The sequence below is a fragment of the Staurois parvus genome, unplaced genomic scaffold, assembly GCF_062004578.1.
Source record: "Staurois parvus isolate SC_StPar_1 unplaced genomic scaffold, SC_StPar_1.0 ptg001352l, whole genome shotgun sequence".
Taxonomy (NCBI): domain Eukaryota; kingdom Metazoa; phylum Chordata; class Amphibia; order Anura; family Ranidae; genus Staurois; species Staurois parvus.
Genome location: NW_028319148.1, coordinates 316413 through 335486, shown reverse-complemented (window position 1 = coordinate 335486; position 19074 = coordinate 316413). Strand labels below are relative to the sequence as shown.

Below are 19074 nucleotides of genomic sequence, written 5' to 3'. Positions count from 1 at the left end.
ATCCCCAAAACAAACAGGCAGCACTTCAAACTTGTCCGTCTACTGTCAGCGCTCAAACGTTTCACCCGGCAGCAGGCTCCCAAAGCACACAGAGAGCAGGAGAGAGAACCCTGAGCACCAGTCAACTGGCATATACAAAAGCCCACGGACAGCTAAGATTCATACTCATGTCTGGCTACAAGGTAACATGGGCACCTAGGACTGTTAGCTTTCTCCCACCCAAAACTTTGCAATGCCTCAAGGCTCCAAGATCCACAACAATACCTGTTTCAGGTTCTCAGATAACAAAAAGACAGTTTACTCCACATCAGCCGCCACAAGCCCTTGAGGCCCTCAGCATGCATATGTCAGCACCCTAGGGAAAACCTATCATCCGTCCATGGTTCTGCCAGCCAGTGCCTCGCATAGCCTTCCCCTGTGCTCAGGCCTTTGGGAGGGAGCCTAGTTTTCCAGCACGTCACAGTCCATCCAGCATTCCCTTGCTAGCTCCCTGGCCCGTGTTCTACATAAAATGGAAAGCCTTGCAAAGCCAGAAAGCGCCTTGTGACCCTTTCATTGCTCCCTTCCTTCTGAGCCCTCCACCGTACTGGAGAATGGGAGGCGTTTGGCCAAAAGGTCATACCTCAAGGACTCTGGTGCCAATTTGTGGCCAGAGTCTCCCTTTCCACTATTGAATGGTTCCTCCCTGCAGGAGTTAGAGCCTGGATGGAGTATGCTTCTTGATGTTCTTCCCCATTCATTTCCTGGGACAAGGCTGCTCCCAGGCCCATATCGAAGGTGTTGGTCTCGAGGTGAAATTGTCGACTAAATTTGGGGGTGGGCAACACTGGTCGTTTACACTATACTAACTTAAGCTGTTGAAAAGCTCTCTGTGCCTTTTCATTGCATTTGAAGGTGGTGTACCTGGCCCCTTTGCTTAGAAGCATAAATGGAGCTGCAATTGCAGCAGAGTTCATCCCAAAGCTCCCATAGCGTGGTCCAGTTGTTAGGGTGGCTGTGTTTGTTTTTATTGGTAACCTTGTCGCGAGGCAGGTTGTAATTGCTTGATTGTTGCCTATGAGAGGCTTTGTGAGCCTGCGTCCAACGGTGTGACCCAGATCTCCAGCTTCCTCCAGGCCAGTGGGCAAGCTATAAGGGAATGTGCGCGAGGGTGATCTGGAGGTGAGTGTCCCCTGGGTCGGCCGGCAGTAGCCCAAGACGTGTAAAGACCCTGTGAAAGTGGGCTAAGCAGACGGCCATGAAAATCAACATGACCCTGACGTGATTTGAACACGCAACCTTCTGATCTGGAGTCAGACGCGCTACCGTTGCGCCACGAGGTCTCTGACATGGGTCGGGGACATTTTTGGCTGCTCTTGTGTCATTGCTTCTGTGGCTGCCCAAAGAATTCCTCACAGCCCAGATAGTCCTGTGCCAGCTTTAGCGGGCCCACCCTCAGCAAGCTTGGGCCGGTTAGCTCAGTTGGTTAGAGCGTGGTGCTAATAACGCCAAGGTCGCGGGTTCGATCCCCGTACGGGCCAGTCTGCTTTTCTTTCAATAGCATCCCACTAAGGTGGCTTTCCATGCCCATCCGCGCTTGGCCTTCTTTTCTACAACCTATTAAACACACAGCAATAATGACTCTTTTGCTAAGGACGCCAATGAATTACGTCTGAGCCACTGGCTAAACTCGGGTCACTCCTTGACTAACAGGGTCTCCCCGAATGGGATCCCCAAAACAAACAGGCAGCACTTCAAACTTGTCCGTCTACTGTCAGCGCTCATACGTTTCACCCAGCAGCAGGCTCCCAAAGCACACAGAGAGCAGGAGAGAGAACCCTGAGCACCAGTCAACTGGCATATACAAAAGCCCACGGACAGCTAAGATTCATACTCAGGTCTGGCTACAAGGTAACATGGGCACCTAGGACTGTTAGCTTTCTCCCACCCAAAACTTTGCAATGCCTCAAGGCTCCAAGATCCACAACAATACCTGTTTCAGGTTCTCAGATAACAAAAAGACAGTTTACTCCACATCAGCCGCCACAAGCCCTTGAGGCCCTCAGCATGCATATGTCAGCACCCTAGGGAAAACCTATCATCCGTCCATGGTTCTGCCAGCCAGTGCCTCGCATAGCCTTCCCCTGTGCTCAGACCTTTGGGAGGGAGCCTAGTTTTCCAGCACGTCACAGTCCATCCAGCATTCCCTTGCTAGCTCCCTGGCCCGTGTTCTACATAAAATGGAAAGCCTTGCAAAGCCAGAAAGCGCCTTGTGACCCTTTCATTGCTCCCTTCCTTCTGAGCCCTCCACCGTACTGGAGAATGGGAGGCGTTTGGCCAAAAGGTCATACCTCAAGGACTCTGGTGCCAATTTGTGGCCAGAGTCTCCCTTTCCACTATTGAATGGTTCCTCCCTGCAGGAGTTAGAGCCTGGATGGAGTATGCTTCTTGATGTTCTTCCCCATTCATTTCCTGGGACAAGGCTGCTCCCAGGCCCATATCGAAGGTGTTGGTCTCGAGGTGAAATTGTCGACTAAATTTGGGGGTGGGCAACACTGGTCGTTTACACTATACTAACTTAAGCTGTTGAAAAGCTCTCTGTGCCTTTTCATTGCATTTGAAGGTGGTGTACCTGGCCCCTTTGCTTAGAAGCATAAATGGAGCTGCAATTGCAGCAGAGTTCATCCCAAAGCTCCCATAGCGTGGTCCAGTTGTTAGGGTGGCTGTGTTTGTTTTTATTGGTAACCTTGTCGCGAGGCAGGTTGTAATTGCTTGATTGTTGCCTATGAGAGGCTTTGTGAGCCTGCGTCCAACGGTGTGACCCAGATCTCCAGCTTCCTCCAGGCCAGTGGGCAAGCTATAAGGGAATGTGCGCGAGGGTGATCTGGAGGTGAGTGTCCCCTGGGTCGGCCGGCAGTAGCCCAAGACGTGTAAAGACCCTGTGAAAGTGGGCTAAGCAGACGGCCATGAAAATCAACATGACCCCGACGTGATTTGAACACGCAACCTTCTGATCTGGAGTCAGACGCGCTACCGTTGCGCCACGAGGTCTCTGACATAGGTCGGGGACATTTTTGCCTGCTCTTGTGTCATTGCTTCTGTGGCTGCCCAAAGAATTCCTCACAGCCCAGATAGTCCTGTGCCAGCTTTAGCGGGCCCACCCTCAGCAAGCTTGGGCCGGTTAGCTCAGTTGGTTAGAGCGTGGTGCTAATAACGCCAAGGTCGCGGGTTCGATCCCCGTACGGGCCAGTCTGCTTTTCTTTCAATAGCATCCCACTAAGGTGGCTTTCCATGCCCATCCGCGCTTGGCCTTCTTTTCTACAACCTATTAAACACACAGCAATAATGACTCTTTTGCTAAGGACGCCAATGAATTACGTCTGAGCCACTGGCTAAACTCGGGTCACTCCTTGACTAACAGGGTCTCCCCGAATGGGATCCCCAAAACAAACAGGCAGCACTTCAAACTTGTCCGTCTACTGTCAGCGCTCATACCTTTCACCCAGCAGCAGGCTCCCAAAGCACACAGAGAGCAGGAGAGAGAACCCTGAGCACCAGTCAACTGGCATATACAAAAGCCCACGGACAGCTAAGATTCATACTCAGGTCTGGCTACAAGGTAACATGGGCACCTAGGACTGTTAGCTTTCTCCCACCCAAAACTTTGCAATGCCTCAAGGCTCCAAGATCCACAACAATACCTGTTTCAGGTTCTCAGATAACAAAAAGACAGTTTACTCCACATCAGCCGCCACAAGCCCTTGAGGCCCTCAGCATGCATATGTCAGCACCCTAGGGAAAACCTATCATCCGTCCATGGTTCTGCCAGCCAGTGCCTCGCATAGCCTTCCCCTGTGCTCAGACCTTTGGGAGGGAGCCTAGTTTTCCAGCACGTCACAGTCCATCCAGCATTCCCTTGCTAGCTCCCTGGCCCGTGTTCTACATAAAATGGAAAGCCTTGCAAAGCCAGAAAGCGCCTTGTGACCCTTTCATTGCTCCCTTCCTTCTGAGCCCTCCACCGTACTGGAGAATGGGAGGCGTTTGGCCAAAAGGTCATACCTCAAGGACTCTGGTGCCAATTTGTGGCCAGAGTCTCCCTTTCCACTATTGAATGGTTCCTCCCTGCAGGAGTTAGAGCCTGGATGGAGTATGCTTCTTGATGTTCTTCCCCATTCATTTCCTGGGACAAGGCTGCTCCCAGGCCCATATCGAAGGTGTTGGTCTCGAGGTGAAATTGTCGACTAAATTTGGGGGTGGGCAACACTGGTCGTTTACACTATACTAACTTAAGCTGTTGAAAAGCTCTCTGTGCCTTTTCATTGCATTTGAAGGTGGTGTACCTGGCCCCTTTGCTTAGAAGCATAAATGGAGCTGCAATTGCAGCAGAGTTCATCCCAAAGCTCCCATAGCGTGGTCCAGTTGTTAGGGCGGCTGTGTTTGTTTTTATTGGTAACCTTGTCGCGAGGCAGGTTGTAATTGCTTGATTGTTGCCTATGAGAGGCTTTGTGAGCCTGCGTCCAACGGTGTGACCCAGATCTCCAGCTTCCTCCAGGCCAGTGGGCAAGCTATAAGGGAATGTGCGCGAGGGTGATCTGGAGGCGAGTGTCCCCTGGGTCGGCCGGCAGTAGCCCAAGACGTGTAAAGACCCTGTGAAAGTGGGCTAAGCAGACGGCCATGAAAATCAACATGACCCCGACGTGATTTGAACACGCAACCTTCTGATCTGGAGTCAGACGCGCTACCGTTGCGCCACGAGGTCTCTGACATGGGTTGGGGACATTTTTGCCTGCTCTTGTGTCATTGCTTCTGTGGCTGCCCAAAGAATTCCTCACAGCCCAGATAGTCCTGTGCCAGCTTTAGCGGGCCCACCCTAAGCAAGCTTGGGCTGGTTAGCTCAGTTGGTTAGAGCGTGGTGCTAATAACGCCAAGGTCGCGGGTTCGATCCCCGTACGGGCCAGTCTGCTTTTCTTTCAATAGCATCCCACTAAGGTGGCTTTCCATGCCCATCCGCGCTTGGCCTTCTTTTCTACAACCTATTAAACACACAGCAATAATGACTCTTTTGCTAAGGACGCCAATGAATTACGTCTGAGCCACTGGCTAAACTCGGGTCACTCCTTGACTAACAGGGTCTCCCCGAATGGGATCCCCAAAACAAACAGGCAGCACTTCAAACTTGTCCGTCTACTGTCAGCGCTCAAACGTTTCACCCGGCAGCAGGCTCCCAAAGCACACAGAGAGCAGGAGAGAGAACCCTGAGCACCAGTCAACTGGCATATACAAAAGCCCACGGACAGCTAAGATTCATACTCAGGTCTGGCTACAAGGTAACATGGGCACCTAGGACTGTTAGCTTTCTCCCACCCAAAACTTTGCAATGCCTCAAGGCTCCAAGATCCACAACAATACCTGTTTCAGGTTCTCAGATAACAAAAAGACAGTTTACTCCACATCAGCCGCCACAAGCCCTTGAGGCCCTCAGCATGCATATGTCAGCACCCTAGGGAAAACCTATCATCCGTCCATGGTTCTGCCAGCCAGTGCCTCGCATAGCCTTCCCCTGTGCTCAGACCTTTGGGAGGGAGCCTAGTTTTCCAGCACGTCACAGTCCATCCAGCATTCCCTTGCTAGTTCCCTGGCCCGTGTTCTACATAAAATGGAAAGCCTTGCAAAGCCAGAAAGCGCCTTGTGACCCTTTCATTGCTCCCTTCCTTCTGAGCCCTCCACCGTACTGGAGAATGGGAGGCGTTTGGCCAAAAGGTCATACCTCAAGGACTCTGGTGCCAATTTGTGGCCAGAGTCTCCCTTTCCACTATTGAATGGTTCCTCCCTGCAGGAGTTAGAGCCTGGATGGAGTATGCTTCTTGATGTTCTTCCCCATTCATTTCCTGGGACAAGGCTTCTCCCAGGCCCATATTGAAGGTGTTGGTCTCGAGGTGAAATTGTCGACTAAATTTGGGGGTGGGCAACACTGGTCGTTTATACTATACTAACTTAAGCTGTTGAAAAGCTCTCTGTGCCTTTTCATTGCATTTGAAGGTGGTGTACCTGGCCCCTTTGCTTAGAAGCATAAATGGAGCTGCAATTGCAGCAGAGTTCATCCCAAAGCTCCCATAGCGTGGTCCAGTTGTTAGGGTGGCTGTGTTTGTTTTTATTGGTAACCTTGTCGCGAGGCAGGTTGTAATTGCTTGATTGTTGCCTATGAGAGGCTTTGTGAGCCTGCGTCCAACGGTGTGACCCAGATCTCCAGCTTCCTCCAGGCCAGTGGGCAAGCTATAAGGGAATGTGCGCGAGGGTGATCTGGAGGTGGGTGTCCCCTGGGTCGGCCGGCAGTAGCCCAAGACGTGTAAAGACCCTGTGAAAGTGGGCTAAGCAGACGGCCATGAAAATCAACATGACCCCGACGTGATTTGAACACGCAACCTTCTGATCTGGAGTCAGACGTGCCACCGTTGCGCCACGAGGTCTCTGACATGGGTCGGGGACATTTTTGCCTGCTCTTGTGTCATTGCTTCTGTGGCTGCCCAAAGAATTCCTCACAGCCCAGATAGTCCTGTGCCAGCTCTAGCGGGCCAATCCCTCAGCAAGCTTGGGCCGGTTAGCTCAGTTGGTTAGAGCGTGGTGCTAATAACGCCAAGGTCGCGGGTTCGATCCCCGTACGGGCCAGTCTGCTTTTCTTTCAATAGCATCCCACTAAGGTGGCTTTCCATGCCCATCCGCGCTTGGCCTTCTTTTCTACAACCTATTAAACACACAGCAATAATGACTCTTTTGCTAAGGACGCCAATGAATTACGTCTGAGCCACTGGCTAAACTCGGGTCACTCCTTGACTAACAGGGTCTCCCCAAATGGGATCCCCAAAACAAACAGGCAGCACTTCAAACTTGTCCGTCTACTGTCAGCGCTCAAACGTTTCACCCGGTAGCAGGCTCCCAAAGCACACAGAGAGCAGGAGAGAGAACCCTGAGCACCAGTCAACTGGCATATACAAAAGCCCACGGACAGCTAAGATTCATACTCAGGTCTGGCTACAAGGTAACATGGGCACCTAGGACTGTTAGCTTTCTCCCACCCAAAACTTTGCAATGCCTCAAGGCTCCAAGATCCACAACAATACCTGTTTCAGGTTCTCAGATAACAAAAAGACAGTTTACTCCACATCAGCCGCCACAAGCCCTTGAGGCCCTCAGCATGCATATGTCAGCACCCTAGGGAAAACCTATCATCCGTCCATGGTTCTGCCAGCCAGTGCCTCGCATAGCCTTCCCCTGTGCTCAGACCTTTGGGAGGGAGCCTAGTTTTCCAGCACGTCACAGTCCATCCAGCATTCCCTTGCTAGCTCCCTGGCCCGTGTTCTACATAAAATGGAAAGCCTTGCAAAGCCAGAAAGCGCCTTGTGACCCTTTCATTGCTCCCTTCCTTCTGAGCCCTCCACCGTACTGGAGAATGGGAGGCGTTTGGCCAAAAGGTCATACCTCAAGGACTCTGGTGCCAATTTGTGGCCAGAGTCTCCCTTTCCACTATTGAATGGTTCCTCCCTGCAGGAGTTAGAGCCTGGATGGAGTATGCTTCTTGATGTTCTTCCCCATTCATTTCCTGGGACAAGGCTGCTCCCAGGCCCATATCGAAGGTGTTGGTCTCGAGGTGAAATTGTCGACTAAATTTGGGGGTGGGCAACACTGGTCGTTTACACTATACTAACTTAAGCTGTTGAAAAGCTCTCTGTGCCTTTTCATTGCATTTGAAGGTGGTGTACCTGGCCCCTTTGCTTAGAAGCATAAATGGAGCTGCAATTGCAGCAGAGTTCATCCCAAAGCTCCCATAGCGTGGTCCAGTTGTTAGGGTGGCTGTGTTTGTTTTTATTGGTAACCTTGTCGCGAGGCAGGTTGTAATTGCTTGATTGTTGCCTATGAGAGGCTTTGTGAGCCTGCGTCCAACGGTGTGACCCAGATAGGAAGCTTCCTCCAGGCCAGTGGGCAAGCTATAAGGGAACGTGCGCGAGGGTGATCTGGAGGTGAGTGTCCCCAGGGTCGGCCGGCAGTAGCCCAAGACGTGTAAAGACCCTGTGAAAGTGGGCTAAGCAGACGGCCATGAAAATCAACATGACCCCGACGTGATCTGAACACGCAACCTTCTGATCTGGAGTCAGACACACTACCGTTGCGCCACGAGGTCTCTGACATGCCTTGGTGGCATTATTTGCCTGCTCTTGTGTCATTGCTTCTGTGGCTGCCCAAAGAATTCCTCACAGCCCAGATAGTCCTGTGCTAGCTTTAGCGGGCCAACCCTCAGTAAGCTTGGGCTGGTTAGCTCAGTTGGTTAGAGCGTGGTGCTAATAATGCCAAGGTCGCGGGTTTGATCCCCGTACGGGCCAGTCTGCTTTTCTTTCAATAGCATCCCACTAAGGTGGCTTTCCATGCCCATCCACGCTTGGCCTTCTTTTCTACAACCTATTAAACACACAGCAATAATGACTCTTTTGCTAAGGACGCCAATGAATTATGTCTGAGCCACTGGCTAAACTCGGGTCACTCCTTGACTAACAGGGTCTCCCCAAATGGGATCCCCAAAACAAACAGGCAGCACTTCAAACTTGTCCGTCTACTGTCAGCGCTCAAACGTTTCACCCGGCAGCAGGCTCCCAAAGCACACAGAGAGCAGGAGAGAGAACCCTGAGCACCAGTCAACTGGCATATACAAAAGCCCACGGACAGCTAAGATTCATACTCAGGTCTGGCTACAAGGTAACATGGGCACCTAGGACTGTTAGCTTTCTCCCACCCAAAACCTTGCAATGCCTCAGGGCTCCAAGATCCACAACAATACCTGTTTCAGGTTCTCAGATAACAAAAAGACAGTTTAATCCACATCAGCCGCCACAAGCCCTTGAGGCCCTCAGCATGCATATGTCAGCACCCTAGGGAAAACCTATCATCCGTCCATGGTTCTGCCAGCCAGTGCCTCGCATAGCCTTCCCCTGTGCTCAGACCTTTGGGAGGGAGCCTAGTTTTCCAGCACGTCACAGTCCATCCAGCATTCCCTTGCTAGCTCCCTGGCCCGTGTTCTACATAAAATGGAAAGCCTTGCAAAGCCAGAAAGCGCCTTGTGACCCTTTCATTGCTCCCTTCCTTCTGAGCCCTCCACCGTACTGGAGAATGGGAGGCGTTTGGCCAAAAGGTCATACCTCAAGGACTCTGGTGCCAATTTGTGGCCAGAGTCTCCCTTTCCACTATTGAATGGTTCCTCCCTGCAGGAGTTAGAGCCTGGATGGAGTATGCTTCTTGATGTTCTTCCCCATTCATTTCCTGGGACAAGGCTGCTCCCAGGCCCATATCGAAGGTGTTGGTCTCGAGGTGAAATTGTCGACTAAATTTGGGGGTGGGCAACACTGGTCGTTTACACTATACTAACTTAAGCTGTTGAAAAGCTCTCTGTGCCTTTTCATTGCATTTGAAGGTGGTGTACCTGGCCCCTTTGCTTAGAAGCATAAATGGAGCTGCAATTGCAGCAGAGTTCATCCCAAAGCTCCCATAGCGTGGTCCAGTTGTTAGGGTGGCTGTGTTTGTTTTTATTGGTAACCTTGTCGCGAGGCAGGTTGTAATTGCTTGATTGTTGCCTATGAGAGGCTTTGTGAGCCTGCGTCCAACGGTGTGACCCAGATCTCCAGCTTCCTCCAGGCCAGTGGGCAAGCTATAAGGGAATGTGCGCGAGGGTGATCTGGAGGTGAGTGTCCCCAGGGTCGGCCGGCAGTAGCCCAAGACGTGTAAAGACCCTGTGAAAGTGGGCTAAGCAGACGGCCATGAAAATCAACATGACCCCGACGTGATCTGAACACGCAACCTTCTGATCTGGAGTCAGACACGCTACCGTTGCGCCACGAGGTCTCTGATATGCCTTGGTGGCATTATTTGCCTGCTCTTGTGTCATTGCTTCTGTGGCTGCCCAAAGAATTCCTCACAGCCCAGATAGTCCTGTGCTAGCTTTAGCGGGCCCACCCTCAGTAAGCTTGGGCTGGTTAGCTCAGTTGGTTAGAGCGTGGTGCTAATAACGCCAAGGTCGCGGGTTTGATCCCCGTACGGGCCAGTCTGTTTTTCTTTCAATAGCATCCCACTAAGGTGGCTTTCCATGCCCATCCACGCTTGGCCTTCTTTTCTACAACCTATTAAACACACAGCAATAATGACTCTTTTGCTAAGGACGCCAATGAATTACGTCTGAGCCACTGGCTAAACTCGGGTCACTCCTTGACTAACAGGGTCTCCCCGAATGGGATCCCCAAAACAAACAGGCAGCACTTCAAACTTGTCCGTCTACTGTCAGCGCTCAAACGTTTCACCCGGCAGCAGGCTCCCAAAGCACACAGAGAGCAGGAGAGAGAACCCTGAGCACCAGTCAACTGGCATATACAAAAGCCCACGGACAGCTAAGATTCATACTCAGGTCTGGCTACAAGGTAACATGGGCACCTAGGACTGTTAGCTTTCTCCCACCCAAAACCTTGCAATGCCTCAGGGCTCCAAGATCCACAACAATACCTGTTTCAGGTTCTCAGATAACAAAAAGACAGTTTAATCCACATCAGCCGCCACAAGCCCTTGAGGCCCTCAGCATGCATATGTCAGCACCCTAGGGAAAACCTATCATCCGTCCATGGTTCTGCCAGCCAGTGCCTCGCATAGCCTTCCCCTGTGCTCAGACCTTTGGGAGGGAGCCTAGTTTTCCAGCACGTCACAGTCCATCCAGCATTCCCTTGCTAGCTCCCTGGCCCGTGTTCTACATAAAATGGAAAGCCTTGCAAAGCCAGAAAGCGCCTTGTGACCCTTTCATTGCTCCCTTCCTTCTGAGCCCTCCACCGTACTGGAGAATGGGAGGCGTTTGGCCAAAAGGTCATACCTCAAGGACTCTGGTGCCAATTTGTGGCCAGAGTCTCCCTTTCCACTATTGAATGGTTCCTCCCTGCAGGAGTTAGAGCCTGGATGGAGTATGCTTCTTGATGTTCTTCCCCATTCATTTCCTGGGACAAGGCTGCTCCCAGGCCCATATCGAAGGTGTTGGTCTCGAGGTGAAATTGTCGACTAAATTTGGGGGTGGGCAACACTGGTCGTTTACACTATACTAACTTAAGCTGTTGAAAAGCTCTCTGTGCCTTTTCATTGCATTTGAAGGTGGTGTACCTGGCCCCTTTGCTTAGAAGCATAAATGGAGCTGCAATTGCAGCAGAGTTCATCCCAAAGCTCCCATAGCGTGGTCCAGTTGTTAGGGTGGCTGTGTTTGTTTTTATTGGTAACCTTGTCGCGAGGCAGGTTGTAATTGCTTGATTGTTGCCTATGAGAGGCTTTGTGAGCCTGCGTCCAACGGTGTGACCCAGATCTCCAGCTTCCTCCAGGCCAGTGGGCAAGCTATAAGGGAATGTGCGCGAGGGTGATCTGGAGGTGGGTGTCCCCTGGGTCGGCCGGCAGTAGCCCAAGACGTGTAAAGACCCTGTGAAAGTGGGCTAAGCAGACGGCCATGAAAATCAACATGACCCCGACGTGATTTGAACACGCAACTTTCTGATCTGGAGTCAGACGTGCTACCGTTGCGCCACGAGGTCTCTGACATACCTCGGGGGCATTTTTTGCCTGCTCTTGTGTCATTGCTTCTGTGGCTGCCCAAAGAATTCCTCACAGCCCAGATAGTCCTGTGCCAGCTTTAGCGGGCCCACCCTCAGCAAGCTTGGGCCGGTTAGCTCAGTTGGTTAGAGCGTGGTGCTAATAACGCCAAGGTCGCGGGTTCGATCCCCGTACGGGCCAGTCTGCTTTTCTTTCAATAGCATCCCACTAAGGTGGCTTTCCACGCCCATCCGCGCTTGGCCTTCTTTTCTACAACCTATTAAACACACAGCAATAATGACTCTTTTGCTAAGGACGCCAATGAATTACGTCTGAGCCACTGGCAAAACTCGGGTCACTCCTTGACTAACAGGGTCTCCCCAAATGGGATCCCCAAAACAAACAGGCAGCACTTCAAACTTGTCCGTCTACTGTCAGCGCTCAAACGTTTCACCCGGCAGCAGGCTCCCAAAGCACACAGAGAGCAGGAGAGAGAACCCTGAGCACCAGTCAACTGGCATATACAAAAGCCCACGGACAGCTAAGATTCATACTCAGGTCTGGCTACAAGGTAACATGGGCACATAGGACTGTTAGCTTTCTCCCACCCAAAACTTTGCAATGCCTCAGCTCTCCAAGATCCACAACAATACCTGTTTCAGGTTCTCAGATAACAAAAAGACAGTTTACTCCACATCAGCCGCCACAAGCCCTTGAGGCCCTCAGCATGCATATGTCAGCACCCTAGGGAAAACCTATCATCCGTCCATGGTTCTGCCAGCCAGTGCCTCGCATAGCCTTCCCCTGTGCTCAGACCTTTGGGAGGGAGCCTAGTTTTCCAGCACGTCACAGTCCATCCAGCATTCCCTTGCTAGCTCCCTGGCCCGTGTTCTACATAAAATGGAAAGCCTTGCAAAGCCAGAAAGCGCCTTGTGACCCTTTCATTGCTCCCTTCCTTCTGAGCCCTCCACCGTACTGGAGAATGGGAGGCGTTTGGCCAAAAGGTCATACCTCAAGGACTCTGGTGCCAATTTGTGGCCAGAGTCTCCCTTTCCACTATTGAATGGTTCCTCCCTGCAGGAGTTAGAGCCTGGATGGAGTATGCTTCTTGATGTTCTTCCCCATTCATTTCCTGGGACAAGGCTGCTCCCAGGCCCATATCGAAGGTGTTGGTCTCGAGGTGAAATTGTCGACTAAATTTGGGGGTGGGCAACACTGGTCGTTTACACTATACTAACTTAAGCTGTTGAAAAGCTCTCTGTGCCTTTTCATTGCATTTGAAGGTGGTGTACCTGGCCCCTTTGCTTAGAAGCATAAATGGAGCTGCAATTGCAGCAGAGTTCATCCCAAAGCTCCCATAGCGTGGTCCAGTTGTTAGGGTGGCTGTGTTTGTTTTTATTGGTAACCTTGTCGCGAGGCAGGTTGTAATTGCTTGATTGTTGCCTATGAGAGGCTTTGTGAGCCTGCGTCCAACGGTGTGACCCAGATCTCCAGCTTCCTCCAGGCCAGTGGGCAAGCTATAAGGGAATGTGCGCGAGGGTGATCTGGAGGTGAGTGTCCCCTGGGTCGGCCAGCAGTAGCCCAAGACGTGTAAAGACCCTGTGAAAGTAGGCTAAGCAGACGGCCATGAAAATCAACATGACCCCAACGTGATTTGAACACGCAACCTTCTGATCTGGAGTCAGACGCGCTACCGTTGCGCCACGAGGTCTCTGACATGCCTTGGTTGCATTATTTGCCTGCTCTTGTGTCATTGCTTCTGTGGCTGCCCAAAGAATTCCTCACAGCCCAGATAGTCCTGTGCTAGCTTTAGCGGGCCCACCCTCAGCAAGCTTGGGCCGTTTAGCTCAGTTGGTTAGAGCGTGGTGCTAATAACGCCAAGGTCGCGGGTTTGAACCCCGTACGGGCCAGTCTGCTTTTCTTTCAATAGCATCCCACTAAGGTGGCTTTCCATGCCCATCCGCGCTTGGCCTTCTTTTCTACAACCTATTAAACACACAGCAATAATGACTCTTTTGCTAAGGACGCCAATGAATTACGTCTGAGCCACTGGCTAAACTCGGGTCACTCCTTGACTAACAGGGTCTCCCCAAATGGGATCCCCAAAACAAACAGGCAGCACTTCAAACTTGTCCGTCTACTGTCAGCGCTCAAACGTTTCACCCGGCAGCAGGCTCCCAAAGCACACAGAGAGCAGGAGAGAGAACCCTGAGCACCAGTCAACTGGCATATACAAAAGCCCACGGACAGCTAAGATTCATACTCAGGTCTGGCTACAAGGTAACATGGGCACCTAGGACTGTTAGCTTTCTCCCACCCAAAACTTTGCAATGCCTCAAGGCTCCAAGATCCACAACAATACCTGTTTCAGGTTCTCAGATAACAAAAAGACAGTTTACTCCACATCAGCCGCCACAAGCCCTTGAGGCCCTCAGCATGCATATGTCAGCACCCTAGGGAAAACCTATCATCCGTCCATGGTTCTGCCAGCCAGTGCCTCGCATAGCCTTCCCCTGTGCTCAGACCTTTGGGAGGAAGCCTAGTTTACCAGCACGTCACAGTCCATCCAGCATTCCCTTGCTAGCTCCCTGGCCCGTGTTCTACATAAAATGGAAAGCCTTGCAAAGCCAGAAAGCGCCTTGTGACCCTTTCATTGCTCCCTTCCTTCTGAGCCCTCCACCGTACTGGAGAATGGGAGGCGTTTGGCCAAAAGGTCATACCTCAAGGACTCTGGTGCCAATTTGTGGCCAGAGTCTCCCTTTCCACTATTGAATGGTTCCTCCCTGCAGGAGTTAGAGCCTGGATGGAGTATGCTTCTTGATGTTCTTCCCCATTCATTTCCTGGGACAAGGCTGCTCCCAGGCCCATATCGAAGGTGTTGGTCTCGAGGTGAAATTGTCGACTAAATTTGGGGGTGGGCAACACTGGTCGTTTACACTATACTAACTTAAGCTGTTGAAAAGCTCTCTGTGCCTTTTCATTGTATTTGAAGGTGGTGTACCGGGCCCCTTTGCTTAGAAGCATAAACGGAGCTGCAATTGCAGCAGAGTTCATCCCAAAGCGTGGTCCAGTTGTTAGGGTGGCTGTGTTTGTTTTTATTGGTAACCTTGTCGCGAGGCAGGTTGTAATTGCTTGATTGTTGCCTATGAGAGGCTTTGTGAGCCTGCGTCCAACGGTGTGACCCAGATAGGAAGCTTCCTCCAGGCCAGTGGGCAAGCTATAAGGGAATGTGCACGAGGGTGATCTGGAGGTGAGTGTCCCCTGGGTCGGCTGGCAGTAGCCCAAGACGTGTAAAGACCCTGTGAAAGTGGGCTAAGCAGACGGCCATGAAAATCAACATGACCCCGACGTGATTTGAACAGGCAACCTTCCGATCTGGAGTCAGACGTGCTACCGTTGCGCCACGATGTCTCTGACATGGCTCTGGGACATTTTTGCCTGCTCTTGTGTCATTGCTTCTGTGGCTGCCCAAAGAATTCCTCACAGCCCAGATAGTCCTGTGCCAGCTTTAGCGGGCCCACCCTCAGCAAGCTTGGGCCGGTTAGCTCAGTTGGTTAGAGCGTGGTGCTAATAACGCCAAGGTCGCGGGTTCGATCCCCGTACGGGCCAGTCTGCTTTTCTTTCAATAGCATCCCACTAAGGTGGCTTTCCATGCCCATCCGCGCTTGGCCTTCTTTTCTACAACCTATTAAACACACAGCAATAATGACTCTTTTGCTAAGGACGCCAATGAATTACGTCTGAGCCACTGGCTAAACTCGGGTCACTCCTTGACTAACAGGGTCTCCCCGAATGGGATCCCCAAAACAAACAGGCAGCACTTCAAACTTGTCCGTCTACTGTCAGCGCTCAAACGTTTCACCCGGCAGCAGGCTCCCAAAGCACACAGAGAGCAGGAGAGAGAACCCTGAGCACCAGTCAACTGGCATATACAAAAGCCCACGGACAGCTAAGATTCATACTCAGGTCTGGCTACAAGGTAACATGGGCACCTAGGACTGTTAGCTTTCTCCCACCCAAAACCTTGCAATGCCTCAGGGCTCCAAGATCCACAACAATACCTGTTTCAGGTTCTCAGATAACAAAAAGACAGTTTACTCCACATCAGCCGCCACAAGCCCTTGAGGCCCTCAGCATGCATATGTCAGCACCCTAGGGAAAACCTATCATCCGTCCATGGTTCTGCCAGCCAGTGCCTCGCATAGCCTTCCCCTGTGCTCAGACCTTTGGGAGGGAGCCTAGTTTTCCAGCACGTCACAGTCCATCCAGCATTCCCTTGCTAGCTCCCTGGCCCGTGTTCTACATAAAATGGAAAGCCTTGCAAAGCCAGAAAGCGCCTTGTGACCCTTTCATTGCTCCCTTCCTTCTGAGCCCTCCACCGTACTGGAGAATGGGAGGCGTTTGGCCAAAAGGTCATACCTCAAGGACTCTGGTGCCAATTTGTGGCCAGAGTCTCCCTTTCCACTATTGAATGGTTCCTCCCTGCAGGAGTTAGAGCCTGGATGGAGTATGCTTCTTGATGTTCTTCCCCATTCATTTCCTGGGACAAGGCTGCTCCCAGGCCCATATCGAAGGTGTTGGTCTCGAGGTGAAATTGTCGACTAAATTTGGGGGTGGGCAACACTGGTCGTTTACACTATACTAACTTAAGCTGTTGAAAAGCTCTCTGTGCCTTTTCATTGCATTTGAAGGTGGTGTACCTGGCCCCTTTGCTTAGAAGCATAAATGGAGCTGCAATTGCAGCAGAGTTCATTCCAAAGCGTGGTCCAGTTGTTAGGGTGGCTGTGTTTGTTTTTATTGGTAACCTTGTCGCGAGGCAGGTTGTAATTGCTTGATTGTTGCCTATGAGAGGCTTTGTGAGCCTGCATCCAACGGTGTGACCCAGATAGGAAGCTTCCTCCAGGCCAGTGGGCAAGCTATAAAGGAATGTGCGCGAGGGTGATCTGGAGGTGAGTGTCCCCTGGGTCGGCCGGCAGTAGCCCAAGACGTGTAAAGACCCTGTGAAGGTGGGCTAAGCAGACTGCCATGAAAATCAACATGACCCCGACGTGATTTGAACACGCAACCTTCTGATCTGGAGTCAAACGCGCCTCCGTTGCGCCATGAGGTCTCTGACATGCATCAGGGGCATTTTTTGCCTGCTCTTGTGTCATTGCTTCTGTGGATGCCCAAAGAATTCCTCACAGCCCAGATAGTCCTGTGCCAGCTTTAGCGGGCCCACCCTCAGCAAGCTTGGGCCGGTTAGCTCAGTTGGTTAGAGCGTGGTGCTAAAAACGCCAAGGTCGCGGGTTCGATCTCCGTACGGGCCAGTCTGCTTTTCTTTCAATAGCATCCCACTAAGGTGGCTTTCCATGCCCATCCGCGCTTGGCCTTCTTTTCTACAACCTATTAAACACACAGCAATAATGACTCTTTTGCTAAGGACGCCAATGAATTACGTCTGAGCCACTGGCTAAACTCGGGTCACTCCTTGACTAACAGGGTCTCCCCGAATGGGATCCCCAAAACAAACAGGCAGCACTTCAAACTTGTCCGTCTACTGTCAGCGCTCAAACGTTTCACCCGGCAGCAGGCTCCCAAAGCACACAGAGAGCAGGAGAGAGAACCCTGAGCACCAGTCAACTGGCATATACAAAAGCCCACGGACAGCTAAGATTCATACTCAGGTCTGGCTACAAGGTAACATGGGCACCTAGGACTGTTAGCTTTCTCCCACCCAAAACCTTGCAATGCCTCAGGGCTCCAAGATCCACAACAATACCTGTTTCAGGTTCTCAGATAACAAAAAGACAGTTTACTCCACATCAGCCGCCACAAGCCCTTGAGGCCCTCAGCATGCATATGTCAGCACCCTAGGGAAAACCTATCATCCGTCCATGGTTCTGCCAGCCAGTGCCTCGCATAGCCTTCCCCTGTGCTCAGACCTTTGGGAGGAAGCCTAGTTTACCAGCACGTCACAGTCCATCCAGCATTCCCTTGCTAGCTCCCTGGCCCGTGTTCTACATAAAATGGAAAGCCTTGCAAAGCCAGAAAGCGCCTTGTGACCCTTTCATTGCTCCCTTCCTTCTGAGCCCTCCACCGTACTGGAGAATGGGAGGCGTTTGGCCAAAAGGTCATACCTCAAGGACTCTGGTGCCAATTTGTGGCCAGAGTCTCCCTTTCCACTATTGAATGGTTCCTCCCTGCAGGAGTTAGAGCCTGGATGGAGTATGCTTCTTGATGTTCTTCCCCATTCATTTCCTGGGACAAGGCTGCTCCCAGGCCCATATCGAAGGTGTTGGTCTCGAGGTGAAATTGTCGACTAAATTTGGGGGTGGGCAACACTGGTCGTTTACACTATACTAACTTAAGCTGTTGAAAAGCTCTCTGTGCCTTTTCATTGCATTTGAAGGTGGTGTACCTGGCCCCTTTGCTTAGAAGCATAAATGGAGCTGCAATTGCAGCAGAGTTCATCCCAAAGCGTGGTCCAGTTGTTAGGGTGGCTGTGTTTGTTTTTATTGGTAACCTTGTCGCGAGGCAGGTTGTAATTGCTTGATTGTTGCCTATGAGAGGCTTTGTGAGCCTGCGTCCAACGGTGTGACCCAGATAGGAAGCTTCCTCCAGGCCAGTGGGCAAGCTATAAGGGAATGTGCGCGAGGGTGATCTGGAGGTGAGTGTCCCCTGGGTCGGCTGGCAGTAGCCCAAGACGTGTAAAGACCCTGTGAAAGTGGGCTAAGCAGACGGCCATGAAAATCAACATGACCCCGACGTGATTTGAACACGCAACCTTCTGATCTGGAGTCAGACGCGCTACCGTTGCGCCACGAGGTCTCTGACATGCCTCGGGGGCATTTTTTGCCTGCTCTTGTGTCATTGCTTCTGTGGCTGCCCAAAGAATTCCTCACAGCCCAGATAGTCCTGTGCCAGCTTTAGCGGGCCCAACCTCAGCAAGCTTGGGCCGGTTAGCTCAGTTGGTTAGAGCGTGGTGCTAATAACGCCAAGGTCGTGGGTTCGATCCCCGTATGGGCCAGTCTGCTTTTCTTTCAATAGCATCCCACTAAGGTGGCTTTCCATGCCCATCCGCGCTTGGCCTTCTTTTCTACAACCTATTAAACACACAGCAATAATGACTCTTTTGCTAAGGACGCCAATGAATTACGTCTGAGCCACTGGCTAAACTCGGGTCACTCCTTGACTAACAGGGTCTCCCCAAATGGGATCCCCAAAACAAACAGGCAGCACTTCAAACTTGTCCGTCTACTGTCAGCGCTCAAACGTTTCACCCGGCAGCAGGCTCCCAAAGCACACAGAGAGCAGGAGAGAGAACCCTGAGCACCAGTCAACTGGCATATACAAAAGCCCACGGACAGCTAAGATTCATACTCAGGTCTGGCTACAAGGTAACATGGGCACCTAGGACTGTTAGCTTTCTCCCACCCAAAACCTTGCAATGCCTCAGGGCTCCAAGATCCACAACAATACCTGTTTCAGGTTCTCAGATAACAAAAAGACAGTTTACTCCAC

General features: G+C 51.6%; 20 non-coding genes across 20 annotated transcripts; 11 read left to right on the top strand and 9 right to left on the bottom strand.

The window, feature by feature from the left end:
• Positions 1-1250: 1250 nt before the first annotated feature.
• On the bottom strand, positions 1251-1322 carry TRNAW-CCA (transfer RNA tryptophan (anticodon CCA)). The gene has a single exon. It is a non-coding gene; the product is annotated as a tRNA-Trp (tRNA).
• Positions 1323-1446: 124 nt separating this feature from the next.
• TRNAI-AAU (transfer RNA isoleucine (anticodon AAU)) lies at positions 1447-1520 on the top strand. Its single transcript has one exon. It is a non-coding gene; the product is annotated as a tRNA-Ile (tRNA).
• Positions 1521-2958: 1438 nt separating this feature from the next.
• TRNAW-CCA (transfer RNA tryptophan (anticodon CCA)) lies at positions 2959-3030 on the bottom strand. The gene has a single exon. It is a non-coding gene; the product is annotated as a tRNA-Trp (tRNA).
• Positions 3031-3154: 124 nt separating this feature from the next.
• On the top strand, positions 3155-3228 carry TRNAI-AAU (transfer RNA isoleucine (anticodon AAU)). Its single transcript has one exon. It is a non-coding gene; the product is annotated as a tRNA-Ile (tRNA).
• Positions 3229-4666: 1438 nt separating this feature from the next.
• Positions 4667-4738, bottom strand: TRNAW-CCA (transfer RNA tryptophan (anticodon CCA)). Its single transcript has one exon. It is a non-coding gene; the product is annotated as a tRNA-Trp (tRNA).
• Positions 4739-4862: 124 nt separating this feature from the next.
• TRNAI-AAU (transfer RNA isoleucine (anticodon AAU)) lies at positions 4863-4936 on the top strand. The gene has a single exon. It is a non-coding gene; the product is annotated as a tRNA-Ile (tRNA).
• A 1438-nt stretch (positions 4937-6374) lies between these two features.
• Positions 6375-6446, bottom strand: TRNAW-CCA (transfer RNA tryptophan (anticodon CCA)). The gene has a single exon. It is a non-coding gene; the product is annotated as a tRNA-Trp (tRNA).
• Positions 6447-6571: 125 nt separating this feature from the next.
• Positions 6572-6645, top strand: TRNAI-AAU (transfer RNA isoleucine (anticodon AAU)). Its single transcript has one exon. It is a non-coding gene; the product is annotated as a tRNA-Ile (tRNA).
• A 1438-nt stretch (positions 6646-8083) lies between these two features.
• Positions 8084-8155, bottom strand: TRNAW-CCA (transfer RNA tryptophan (anticodon CCA)). The gene has a single exon. It is a non-coding gene; the product is annotated as a tRNA-Trp (tRNA).
• Positions 8156-8280: 125 nt separating this feature from the next.
• Positions 8281-8354, top strand: TRNAI-AAU (transfer RNA isoleucine (anticodon AAU)). Its single transcript has one exon. It is a non-coding gene; the product is annotated as a tRNA-Ile (tRNA).
• A 1438-nt stretch (positions 8355-9792) lies between these two features.
• TRNAW-CCA (transfer RNA tryptophan (anticodon CCA)) lies at positions 9793-9864 on the bottom strand. The gene has a single exon. It is a non-coding gene; the product is annotated as a tRNA-Trp (tRNA).
• A 125-nt stretch (positions 9865-9989) lies between these two features.
• TRNAI-AAU (transfer RNA isoleucine (anticodon AAU)) lies at positions 9990-10063 on the top strand. The gene has a single exon. It is a non-coding gene; the product is annotated as a tRNA-Ile (tRNA).
• A 1438-nt stretch (positions 10064-11501) lies between these two features.
• TRNAW-CCA (transfer RNA tryptophan (anticodon CCA)) lies at positions 11502-11573 on the bottom strand. The gene has a single exon. It is a non-coding gene; the product is annotated as a tRNA-Trp (tRNA).
• A 125-nt stretch (positions 11574-11698) lies between these two features.
• TRNAI-AAU (transfer RNA isoleucine (anticodon AAU)) lies at positions 11699-11772 on the top strand. Its single transcript has one exon. It is a non-coding gene; the product is annotated as a tRNA-Ile (tRNA).
• Positions 11773-13210: 1438 nt separating this feature from the next.
• Positions 13211-13282, bottom strand: TRNAW-CCA (transfer RNA tryptophan (anticodon CCA)). Its single transcript has one exon. It is a non-coding gene; the product is annotated as a tRNA-Trp (tRNA).
• Positions 13283-13406: 124 nt separating this feature from the next.
• Positions 13407-13481, top strand: TRNAI-AAU (transfer RNA isoleucine (anticodon AAU)). The gene has a single exon. It is a non-coding gene; the product is annotated as a tRNA-Ile (tRNA).
• Positions 13482-15106: 1625 nt separating this feature from the next.
• Positions 15107-15180, top strand: TRNAI-AAU (transfer RNA isoleucine (anticodon AAU)). Its single transcript has one exon. It is a non-coding gene; the product is annotated as a tRNA-Ile (tRNA).
• A 1626-nt stretch (positions 15181-16806) lies between these two features.
• TRNAF-AAA (transfer RNA phenylalanine (anticodon AAA)) lies at positions 16807-16880 on the top strand. Its single transcript has one exon. It is a non-coding gene; the product is annotated as a tRNA-Phe (tRNA).
• A 1429-nt stretch (positions 16881-18309) lies between these two features.
• TRNAW-CCA (transfer RNA tryptophan (anticodon CCA)) lies at positions 18310-18381 on the bottom strand. The gene has a single exon. It is a non-coding gene; the product is annotated as a tRNA-Trp (tRNA).
• A 125-nt stretch (positions 18382-18506) lies between these two features.
• On the top strand, positions 18507-18580 carry TRNAI-AAU (transfer RNA isoleucine (anticodon AAU)). The gene has a single exon. It is a non-coding gene; the product is annotated as a tRNA-Ile (tRNA).
• The last annotated feature ends 494 nt before the right edge of the window (positions 18581-19074 follow it).